Raw genomic sequence first — 13,003 nt, forward strand, 5'->3', positions numbered from 1 at the left:
CGCAGATTTCAGCAACCCCCGGGAGGTGGTGGCCCGAGCAGATGTGCTGTGGAATGCCAGGAAAGAGAGAGGGGCATCCGTCGCACAGATCACCAAGCCGCGTGCCCAACGGCAGACCGGACCAGGCCCGGCAGCAGAGCCTACAAAACCCGGCGACGGGAGTGAGGAGCCCAACGAACAATGGTGCTTCTACCACCAGTGTTGGGGCACAGAGGCCCGCCGCTATAGACCACCCTGCAAATTCCCAGGAAACGCCAGGGCCAGCCGCCGCTGATGGCTACGGCGGCTGGCCATCAGGACAGCCTCCTATACGTCTGGGACAAGCAGTCGGGACACGACTTTTTGGTCGACACCAGAGCAGGGATCAGCGTCTTACCTCCAACAAGTTACGACACCCGCAACAGAGAACCGGGACCCACCCTGAGGGCCGCAAATGGCAGCACAATACGAACCTACGGCACCCACACGGTGCGGCTACAGTTCAGCTCCACCAGTTCATGTGGGACCTCACACTGGCCGCCGTGGCCCAACCACTCCTGGGGGCGGATTTTCTATGAGCCCACAGCCTGCTGGATGACCTGCAAGGGAAGCGATTAGTCCACGCCAAGATTTTTCAAACATTCTCCTGGGTGAAGCTAAGTTGCCAGCCCCACACCTGGACTCCATCACGCTGTCCAACGATGAATTCACCAGGGTCCTGGTGGATTTCCCATCAGTACTGACACTGCAGTTCACGGCAGCCATGCCCAGACAGGGAGTACAGCACCACATCCTGACCCAGGGATCACCCCTCCACGCCCGTGCTCAAAGGCTTCCCCCGGACAAGCTCCGACTGGCGAAGGAGGAGTTCAAGAAGATGGAGGAATTGGGGATCATACGACGGTCCGACAGCCCATGGGCCTCCCGCCTGCACATGGTACCCAAGGCAACGGGGGGGGGGGGGCTGGAGACCATGCGGTGACTACCGCAGACTGAACGAGGCTACAACACCAGACCGCTACCCTGTGCCGCATATTCAAGACTTCGCAGCAAACCTACACGGTGCAACGATCTTTTCCAAGGTAGACCTCGTCCGGGGATACCATCAAATCCCTGTACATCCGGACGACATCCCAAAACAGCACTTATCACCCCGTTCGGACTTTTCGAATTCCTCCGAATGCCGTTTGGTCTAAAGAATGCCACACAGACTTTCCAGCGGCTAATGGACGCGGTGGGACTCGACCCAGACTTTGCATTCATCTATTAGGACGACATCCTCATAGCCAGCAGTAGTCATCAGGAGCATCTGTCCCACCTCCGCCAGCTCTACTCCCGCCTGAGCGAATTCGGTCTTACAATCAACCCAGCCAAATGCCAGGTCGGACTCGATACCATCGACTTCCTGGGCCACAGGATTACTAAAGACGGGGCAACCCCGTTGCCCGCCAAGGTAGACGCGGTCCGCCGCTTCCCCCGACCCAACACAATCAAAGGCCTGCAGGAATTCGTGGGTATGGAGAATTTCTACCACCGTTTCCTCCCCTCAGCAGCCCGAACCATGCGCCCCCTGTTCACTCTGATGTCGGGTAAGGGCAAGGACATTACCTGGGACGAAGACCCCGCAGCCGCTTTCGTTAAAACCAAAGAAGCTTTGGCAAACGCCGTGATGCTAGTGCACCCCAGAACGGACGTTCCTACTGCCCTCACAGTGGACGCATCCAACACAGCAGTCGGTGGAGTGCTGGAACAACTCATCGAGGGTCGCTGGCAACCCCTGGCGTTCTTCAGCAAACACCTACGACCACCTGAACTCAAATACAGTGCTTTCAACCGGGAGCTATTGGCACTGTACCTGGCAATCTGACATTTCAGATACCTCTTAGAAGGTAGGCCCTTCGCCACATTCACAGACCACAAACCGCTTACCTTTGCGTTCATGAAGGTGTCCGACCCCTGGTCGTCCTGCCAGCAGCAACATCTGTCCTACATCTCTGAGTACACGACGGACATCCGGCACGTCTCTGGAAAGGACAACGTCATAGCGGACGCACTTTCCAGACTGACCATACAGGCCCTGTCCCAGGGGGTGGACTATGCAGCGCTGGCAGAGGCACAGCAGGCAGACGATGAGATCCCTAGTTACAGGACTGCAGCCTCCGGTTTGCAGCTCCAAGACCTCCCCGTAGGCCCAGGTGAAAGGACCCTACTGTGTGACGTAGCTACTGGCCAACCTCGCCCCGTCGTCCCGGCAGCCTGGCACCGGCAGGTTTTCGAGTCCATTCACAACTTAGTGCACCCCTCCATCAGGACAACCGTCCAGCTGGTCTCCAACAGGTTTGTGTGGCGTGGACTGCGTAAACACGTCAGTGAATGGGCCAAAACGTGCATGCAGTGCCAAACTGCCAAGGTGCAGCGGCATACCAAGGCTCCGCCGCAGCAGTTCGAACCCACCCGCCGGAGGTTCGACCACATTCATGTGGATATCATGGGGCCCCTGCCAGTGTGGCGAGGAGCGCGGTACCTCCTAACTATGATAGACCGGTTCACTAGATGGCCAGAGGCAGTCCTGCTCACCGACACCACCTCCGAATCCTGCGCCCGAGCACTGATCGCAACCTGGTTAGCCCGCTTCGGGGTACCGGCCCACATTACCTCCAACATGGGCGCCCAGTTCACCTCCAGCCTGTGGTCGGCTATGGCCAGCCTTTCAGGATTGCAGCTACACTACACAACTGCCTACCACCCACAGTTGAAGGGACAAGTGGAGCCTTTCCACCGTCACCTGAAGTCGGCTCTCATGGCCCGCCTGGAGGGGCCTAACTGGGTGGACAAACTTCCCTGGGTCCTGTTCGGAATCCGCACAGCGCCCAAGGAGGATCTGCACACCTCGTCAGCTGAGTTGGTGTACGGCGCACCCCTGGTCATCCCAGGAGAGTTCATACCAGCCCCAAGGGGGCAAGAGGAAGAACCCACAGCAGTCCTGGACAGACCACGGAAGAGGCTCGGTAACCTGGCCCCCATCCCCACTTCACAGCACGGACAGAGCCCGACCTGCGTACCCAAAGACCTGCAGAACTGTAAGTTTCTTTTTGTACGACGGGGCGGACACCGGGCACCGCTACAGCGGCCCTACGAGGGGCCATTTAAGGTAATCAGGAACAACGGGTCCACGTTCGTGCAGGACATTGGGGGGAGAGAGAGGAGGTTTTCACGGTGGATCGACTCAAACCGGCCCATGTGGACTTGGCACAGCCGGTCCAGGCTCAGGCACCGCGGCGCAGGGGCAGACCTCCCAAACAGAGGCCGATCCAGACTGTGAACATTGGGGGAGATATCGCCGGTTCTAGGGGGGGGGGTTATGTGGCGACCCACTTTCTAGCACACACGAACCGGCTCACGAAACAGCGCGCACAGGCAGAGGCCAGCGCCAAAAAGGGCGCCAGGCCATCTTCAGCAGCAGGGGGAAAATCCCGCGTGCGGAAAGGGTCTGGGAATATGCATTCCCCACAGCAGTCCCGCTCCAGGGAGGGCGGGAACGGGAAGGCTTTAAAGCAGGCCGCGAAGTTTGAACAAACCTCTTTCATCGCAACCCTAACTCACCGACTACGTGTGGTTATTTTAAGCGCTGTGGGTAGCACACCGCTACAATACTGTAATTTTCATACAAGATGCACTTTTATTAAGCACTGTGAATAAACAATGTTACAATATTTCAATTGTGTAGCTCACTGACTGAAATATACTTGCAAATCTAGGCTGCAGCACAGTACTTTCCAGAATTAATTAAAATGTGTCTCATTTTCTCTTATATTTCACTATTCTGCTGTCTACATGGTAATAAAATTGAGGGAAGAGCACCATCTGTAAAAGAACAAAGTGACAACTCTTGTATAGACCTGGGAAATGATTATAGAAAAGCAGTATTAGAAAGCAACACAAAATGAATTAAAAATACAATGCATAGAAATTGGAAATTAAAAGAAATGAAAAATGAGAAACAGCAACTTTTTCTACAATGTAACCTTTTTTGTTTGGAGTTGAACTAAACTCAGCAGATCACAGAAACCAGCCACCCTTCCAATGGCTGTGGCTACACAGCTCACTGCCTCAGTACAGCAGGCATCGTGATCAAAGACCCTCCCCACCCCAGTTATTCTCTCTTCTCTCCTCTCCCATGGGTAGAAGATACAAAAGGGTTAAAACACGTACCACCAGGTTCAATGTCAGCACCTATGCTGCTGTTGAAAGACTATTAAATGGTTTCCTAGTACAACAATATTGGCTCATTTAGATTTTACACCTTATTTTCTACCTGAATTGCACTTTATCTGTAACTGTTGCACTTCATTATTCTGCATTCTGCAATTGTTTTACTATGTACTACTACAATGCACTATGCAATGATCTGATCTGTATATTATTCAAGACAAGCTTTTCACTATACCTCGGCGTATGTGACAACAATAAACCCACTCCAATCATTTTAACCATTGAAAATGTAATTTTACTAATAAAACTCTAGATTTATCTTACAGGAATAACTTTTTAAATATATCTTAAAAATCAATTCACTTTACTCACTGGCATTCAACATTGTTTTAATTTTTTAAAATTTATTTTCAATAGCTCTTAATTCATTTTCCATAAATATTTTCTTTCCATTTAAGTAACAGCTCATTCAAAATAATTGTCTTAAAGTACTGTTAGATCCCTGCATTGAATTTAATATCTGCCCTAGTTCTGAATATATTCTATCCTCCTGTAGTCTGCTCTTCATCTCTGAAGTTTAACACTTTCATGTGCTTTGCATAATCTGCAAAGTGACATTAATTTTAGACTCCAAATCACACGATCCTTATTAAGCAAAAAAGATCCCAAAACTAATTCAAGTGTACTCCAGGAAAACAAAATCCTTTGCAACTAAGGGGAAAGTAGGCAAATTGACTTAAATTAGCCTAGTAGGAGAAAGCAATGAAGAATGGTCAAAGAGAGTTTACAGACCAGATTATAGGTTCTGCAGGTCCCTTATACTTTGCAATATACGTGAATAATTTGGATTAAAATGAAGAGTCCATAATTTCTGCTGATGATACCAATGCTGACGAGAGAGATTCTGCAAATGCTAAGAATACAGTCTCATACACACGTATGCTGGAGGAACTCAGCAGGTCAGGCAGCATCTACGGAGTGGAATAAACATTTGACACTTTGGGCTGAGACTCTACAACAGGGCCAAAACTGACTGTATGGTTGATCACTGTAAATTGATCTGTGTAGGTTAGACTGATTCGATCTGTACAAAATATTCTTAAAGTTTGAGATTATATAAAATAATAGGCGGGAGGAGAAGACAGCAGCGCGACGCAGCACGCGCATCTCTCCAGTGAAATGATATCGTATCTGTTAAATAGGGGCCGTGGACAATTCTGATCTGATGGAGACAGATGTGAAAGCACAGAGGAATATCTGGAGAAATTTCTGAAATACCGGTTTGCTGCCGCTGCTACTGTGCGATCGAGAGTCTTCCGGAGGGAAGGCCCCAAAATCCCCGGATTTGCCTGCTGCTGGCGACCGACGCTGAGGTCAAAGAGTTCGGATAGAGATGGTGCTCGGTACTCGGTGTCGGAGGGCTGATCGGAGGCTCGAAGTGGTCGGACATGGCAGGGAGAGTTTTCTTCCTTCTCCTGTCTGCGTGAGATGTGGGACATTCGAGAGACTTTGAACTTTTTTACTGTGCCCATGGCCTGTTCTTCATCAAGTTATGGTATTGTTGCACTGTTGTAACTATATGTTATAATTATGTGGTTTTGTTAGTTTTTCAGTCTTGGTCTGTCCTGTGTTTCTGTGATATCACACCAGAGGAATATTGTATCATTTCTTAATGCATGCATTACTAAATGACAATAAAAGAGGACTGTGTGTCCTCAGTCTAATCTAATCTAAAATTATTTATACTTTTCTGGCAACTGGAACAGAAAACCATCAAACCAGAATCCGTTATGCTTCTGTTGAAGGTTCCCTTGTTGAAGGCTGTGGGGTGATGAGACAAACAAAGGAAAAGTATTCCAATTGAGAAAACTGAATGTGATATTAAGACCATAAAACTGTAAGACAAAGTAGAATAATGCCATTCGGCCCATCAAGTCTGCTTCATCATTTGATCATGGCTGAGTTATCATCTCTCTTAACCCCATTCTCCTGCCTTCTCCCCATAACCTTTGATGCCCTTACTAATCAAGAATCTATCAACCTCGGCTTTAAATATACCCAGTGAGTTGGCCTCCACAGCCATCTGTGGCAATGAATTCCACAGATTCGCCATCCTCTGGCTAAAGAAATTCTGTTCTGAAGAAATGCCCTTCTATTCTGAGGCTGCACAGAAGGTGATCTCCTCCCTCCCTCCGCTGCAGGTACGAAGTGAGGAACACATACTAAACAGGAGGACACTAAGGAGTATGGAGAACAGATGGATCTTGTCTACCAACCTCTGACGAGAGCAGAACAAGTTGGCTGAGAAGACCACACCACATTGTAGAGAAGGAGACCACACCACATTGTAGAGAAGGAGAACAAAGTGTAATAAATTGGTTGGCATTGCTACAGATACGTAAGATTCGTTAGGTTGGGTTTGCATTATTGGGAACAAAATAATCTGTAGGAAGATAAGACATAGGAGCAGAATTAGGCCACTCAGACCATCAAGTCTGCAGTACCATTCCATCATGGCTAATTTATTATTCCTCTCAACCGCTATCTCCTACCTTGTCCCAGTACTCAATGACTAGGACTCCACAGCCATCTACGGCAATGAATTCCACAGATTCACTACCCTCTGGCTAAAGGAATTTATTCTCATCTCTGTTCTAAATGGACATCGCTCTATTCTGAAGTTGTGCACTCTGGTCCTAGACTCGTCCACTCTGTCTGTGCCTTTCAAAATTCATTAGGTTTCAATGAGAACCTCCCTCATTGTTTCAAACTCCAGCTAGTACGGGGAGAGAGCCATCAAGTACTCATACAATAATTCTTTCATTCCCGAAATCATTCTCGTAAACTTCCTCTGGACCCTCTCAAATGCCAGCACATCTTTTTTTAGATAAGGAGCCTAAAACTGTTCACAATACTCTATGTGCGGTCTGACCAGTGCCTTATAAAGTCTCAGTATTACATCCTTGCTCTATATTCTAGTCCTCTTAAAATGAATGCTAACATTGCATTTGCCTTCCTCACCACAGACTCAAACACAACTTAACCTTCAGCCTACATGAGGACTCCCAAGTCCTTTGTTGTTGTTCTTTTCTGCACCTTGTGCTGTATCAGACAGCAGCCTGACTACTTCTTTAGCATTTATCTGTTTCTTATACATTGCCGAGTTCCTAGCTCGATGCTCAACCCAGCGCATATGGAAAGTCTGTAAGGAGTTGGCTGGATTAGAACCTGGGAATACTCACCTAGAAGTCCGCTATGGATGCCATTACACCACTGGCTGGCTAAAGTCCCTTTGTACCTCTGGTTTTTGAAATTTCTTCCTGTTTAGAAAATGGTCTATGCCATTATTCCTCTACCAAAGTGCATGACCATACATTTCCCTACACTACATTCCATCTGCCACTTCTTCACCCATTCTGTCCAAGCCCTTCTGCAGACTCCCTGCTTCCCCAACACTAGTTGCCTATATTCATGTCATCTGCAAACTTGGCCACAAAGCAATCAATCCTGTCATCCAAATCTTTGATATACAATATAAAAAGCGGTCCCAACACTGACCCTTGCAAAACATCAGTAGGCCAATCAAAAAAGGCTCCTTTTATTCCCAGTCCTCATCTCCTGTTCATTAGCCAATGCTCTATCTGTGCTAGTTATCTTTTCTGTAACACCATGGGCTCTTACATTGTTAGCAGCCTCATGTGCAACACCTTGTTGAAGGCCTTCTGAAAAGCCAAGTCAACAACATCCACTGACTGTCCTTTGTCTATTCTGCCTGTTATTTCATCAAAGAATTCCAACAGATTTGTCAGGCAATATTTCCCCTTAAGGAAACCATGCTGACTTTGACCCACCTCCAAGTACCCTGAAACCTCATTCTTAATAATGGACTCCAACATCTTCCCAACCATTGACATCAGGCTAACTGGCCTATATTTTTCTTTCTTCTGCCTCCCTCCCTTCTTAAAGAGTGGTGGGGTAGTTACAATTTTCCACTCCTCGGGAATTATTCCAGAGTCTAGTGATTCTTGAAAGCTCATTGCTAATGCCTCCACAATCTCTTCAGCCACCTTTTTCAGAATCCTGGGGTGTAGACCATCTGAAGGTAGGTAAGTCACCTGAACCAGATCTTTCAGTTTTGCAAGCACCTTCTCCTTAGTAATAGTAACTACACTCACTTCTGTCTGCTGACCCTCTTGAACTTCTGGCATACTGCTAATGTCTTCCACAGCGAAGACTGAAGCAAACTACTTATTAAGTTTGTCCGCCATTTCTTTGTCCATCATTCTCCAGTGGTCCGATATCCACTCTTGTCTGGTTTTAATCTTTATATACCTGAAAAGTCTTTTGGTATCCCTTTCGATATATTTGGCTAGCTTCCCTTCATATTGCATCTCTACCTCCCCTTATGGTTTTTTTTCTGTTTGTTTCTTTTTTAAAAAAGCACCCCAATCCTCTAACTTCCCATTAACTTTTGCTGTATTATATGTCATTTATTTTGCTTTTATGCTATATTTGACTTTCCTTGTCAACCACAGTTGCCTCAGTCTCCTTCCAGAATACTTCTTCATCTTTGAGATGTATCTCTCCTGCACCTTCCAATTTGTCCTCAGAAACTCCAGCCACCATTGTTCTGCAATCAGCCCTGCTAGTATTCCCTTCTAATCAACTTTTGCTAGTTTCTCAATCACACCTCTTTAATCCCCTTTACTCCACTGTAATATTGATATATATGCCTTTATCTTCTCCCTCTCAAACTGCTGGGTGAATTCTATTATATTATGATCACTGCCTCCTAAGGGTTCCTTTACCTTAAGCTCCCTAATCAAAGCTGGTTTATTAGAAAACACCCAATCCAGAATTCCCCTTCCCCAGTGAGCTCAACCACAAGCTGCTCATAGGGATTCTATAAATGCTCCCTCTTGAGATCCAGCACCAGCCTGATTTTCCCAATCTACCAACATATTGAAATCCCCCATGACTATCATAACACGCCCTTGTATCATGCCTTTTCTATTTCCTGTTGACATTTATATCCCATATCCTGGCTACAGTTTGGAATGTGTGTATAATATACAACTCCCATCAGGATCTTTTTCCCTTTGCACTTTTTTTAAACACTACCCACAGGATTTTACATCTTCTGATCCTGTGCTTCCTCTTTCTAAGGATATGATATCATTTTTTTTTTTTTTTTACTAACAGAGCTATACCACCCCCTCAACAAACCTGCCTGTCTTTGGATGTTAAACCCCCACCCCCCAACTGTGATCTTCTTTCAGCCATGACTCAGTGATGCCCACAACATCATACCTATGATTATCAAACAGCACTACAAATCATCTAACTTATTCCATACACCAAAATATTCAATTATTACACCTTCAGTCTTGTACTCAAGACCCTCTTCAACTTTGCCCCCATGTTACACTTCACCTCATCCCACTGACTGTAATTTCCTCAGCCACTTATTCATCTGTACCACCATCCCATTCCTGCCCTGACTCGCATGCGGATTGAGCCCACAGCATTCTTAAGTGGGAGGGTGAACAGCCAGAAGTTGTGGTCCATGTAGGTATCACTGACATGGGTAGATGAGTGACGAGGTTCTACATAGGGAGTTCAGCGAGTTAGGTGCTTAGTTAAAGGGCAGGACCTCCAGGGTTGTAATCTCAGGATTGCTACCCATGCCACGTGCTAGTGACGCCAGAACTAGGAAGGTTATACAGTTTAATACATGGCTAAGGAGTTGGTGAAGGAGGGAGGACATAAGATTTTTGGATCGTTGGGCTCTCTTCCAGGGAATGAAGGGAAAGTCTGGGTGTAATCCAGAGATTACTACCTTGGAGGTCCTGTTCTCCAGCCTTTTCCCTAACTCCCTATACTCACTGTGCGAGACTTCTTCCACCTTTCTACCCATGTCATTGGTGCAAATATGCATCATGACATCTGGCAGCTCACCCTCCCTCTTGAGAATCTTTTTCAACCACTCAGTGTTTAAAATTGGTATGTAAAGTCCACAAGAAACTGTCTCCAAGCCAATCTGTGATCTCCTGCTCCACAGACAAGTCAGGGGAACGTCGTCTCAGACCATGAGAGGCCTGTGTCGGGCATTTTCATGCCTTACAAGGCGCAGATTGGAAGTCTGTGTGAGGCACCACTCCTCGCACAGACTAGAGCAATGTGTGGTTAAGTGCCTTGCTCAAGAACACAAACACACTGCCACAGCTGAGGCTCGAACCTGTGACCTTGAGATCACTAGACAAACGACTTAACCACTTGGCCACGTGCTCAACAAGTCAAGATTTAATCAGGGTGTACAAAATTGGGACACTCCAAAAGAGGGCAAAGTACAGAAAACAGATTCAAATTCATTGATGCAAAATTAAAGGAGAGTTAAGGAACATTTTATGACAAAGGGTTATGAAGATGTGGAATTTGTTACCCATAAGGGTATTGAATATGGAATCTCCCATCTAAACCACAAATGCACATTTGAAGAGGTGCATCCCACCCACTTACAGATTCAGAGCTATGAATTGGGAATAATGTTCCATCTTCGCCAAACCTAAGAATGATGCACTGAACGGTTATGATCCTACGATGACATTCTCAAAAAGTTGATGAAAATTTCCGCAACAGTATCAACTAGGTCATGTCTATCAACCACTCACTGATTCCCAAATTCTTTGTCATCAACATTAGACTTTCAGAAAGACCTGCACTAAAATCCAAGTACACCATGTCCATTGCTTGATTCTTGAGAAAATGCTGTGTCCCACTCAAAGGACAAACGTGATTTGGATTATGATTCTCTATTACCTAACCTTTTAAATTTGTTCCTAGTCATGTTCTTCATGATCATTTCTTTCATAAGTATTTGCAGGACTTTTCTCAAAGTAGATATAAAACTCACTGATTTATCTATCTAAGATACATTTTACCATATTTGTTAGCAGTAGTAGCAGAAAATAATCTGCAGACGCTGCAAATCCAGAGCAACACACACAAAACGCCAGAGGAATCCAGCAGGTCAAACAGCATCCATGGAAATGAATAAAGTCGACTTTTCAGGAGAGACCCTTCATACAGTTGTGGTAAAATTAGTAGTGAAATTTGCATTTGAAGGTTAGATAGAGTGGCTGTGGAGAGAATATTTCCAATAGTGGGAGAGTCTAGGACCAGAGAGCACAGCCTCAGAATTGAAGGACCTCAGTGTAGAACAGAGATGAGGAGGAATTTCTTTAGCCAGAGAGTGGTAAATCTATGGAATTCACTGCCACAGATGGCAGTGGAGGCCAGGTTGTGAGTAAATTTAAAACAGAGGTTGATAAGTGCTTGATTAGTAAGGGCGTCAAAAAGTTGCGGGAGAAGACAGGTGAATTGGGTTGAGGATAATAAATCAGCCATGATAGAATGGCGGAGCAGAATCAATGGGCCGAATAGCCAGGGTCTCATGGTCTTTCTCTGGTTTTCAGGCACATCCCTTAGGTGATTAAGTATTGTCTGCAAAGTTTGCTTCAATTCTTGTCACTTCTTACTGTAAAGAATAAACGGACTATGTAATCCACCTTCTAATATTTCCCTTTAACTTTTAAATTTGCTTCAATAGTATTGTATTTCACCTCTACAAACTACCAGGTTTCTTTTTTTTCCATTATCAAGTAAAGCTGCGCAACAACTAAAACTATTAACTTGTTTGTACTTAATCGACAAATTGTCAAAACTTTCGCCCGTTCCTACTTATGACGATAACCTTGAACTTGACCAAAGTACTTAATCGTTAAGTTACGATATGGTTTTTAATTAAAACGCCAAACATAGAAATTTGTTTCTGCATGCACGCACACGTGGATACTATTACTCGATGCATTCAGTTTCCGCTTTGCAACTGCCAAAATTTACGCACTTGAAACTCCTGATGAAAACCTGCTTAACTATGTGACAGATTGGTACCGGTGTCCCATTTTAGATCCACTATAAATGGCCTGGAGCAGAAATAAAGCGGCTTTATAAAAATCGAATTGAAAGAATACAATGTCCTCTTCTTCGTCAATAGGAACAGCTGGCGATCAGACAACAGAAGATGCTTCAATAAAACCTCTTCATTGGTTTGTTGTTTCTAAACGCAGAGAGAGAGCAAAAGATTCTACAGTACTGTGCAAAACTTATTAAAAAGTTAACGATATCAAAATTCTGTAAATACGAGACCCGAAATTATATTTACCTACAAACTTGTTTCAAGAGGATTCTGTAGCCGAATGATGCATTAAAAACACAAAAATCTCAAATGCCTGTAATAACCGAACTCCAATAACTTCTGTCTGCAACTGCACAAGCCTAGTTTCACGCTACATACTCACCTGCTCAGATAACTTGAGTCCAGTGAGGAAAGGACGCGCTGTTTAAATTAGAAACTGCTGAAAGTTATTTACTTTAATGAAATTTAGAATGCAATAACCCTAAACAACACCTTCATTGCAATATTCCGAAGTATTTGCGATATACGTGCACATCTTGTTTACCTGTTCAGGGATATCGCGGTTTAGCGTCCGGTCGCTTCGCGACGGCGTGAAGTACATCGGGAAATTGACAACTCGCATTGAAAGATAAACCGCTTTCGTACTGGCATCACTGCAATGGCGACTACCACTTCTGACCGAATCATTTCCTTTATTAAAACTGCATGCTTATTTGTTGGAGAACTATTATTAAGATTAATACTGAATGATTAGAATAATATTGATATTAAGTATTCTAATTCCTATAAAAAAAGATTCACGAAATGATCAGCGAATCAAGCTACATTCGTGGA

The 13,003-nt window shown here is 45.4% G+C and overlaps 1 protein-coding gene across 3 annotated transcripts in view; it reads right to left on the bottom strand.

The window, feature by feature from the left end:
• The window catches only part of nek11 (NIMA-related kinase 11), a 355,541-nt gene extending 342,775 nt beyond the window's left edge, over positions 1 to 12,766 (bottom strand). For 2 of the 3 annotated variants that reach the window (XM_072283316.1, XM_072283319.1), the window contains exon 1: positions 12,552 to 12,718. The gene's annotated coding sequence lies outside the window, so the exon portion shown is untranslated. Of the gene's footprint in view, positions 1 to 12,551 lie in introns of all 3 variants that reach the window. The other variant, XM_072283318.1, reaches the window with a different exon arrangement.
• Positions 12,767 to 13,003: the final 237 nt, after the last annotated feature.

This window comes from Mobula birostris, chromosome 19, assembly GCF_030028105.1.
Source record: "Mobula birostris isolate sMobBir1 chromosome 19, sMobBir1.hap1, whole genome shotgun sequence".
Lineage (NCBI taxonomy): Eukaryota > Metazoa > Chordata > Chondrichthyes > Myliobatiformes > Myliobatidae > Mobula > Mobula birostris.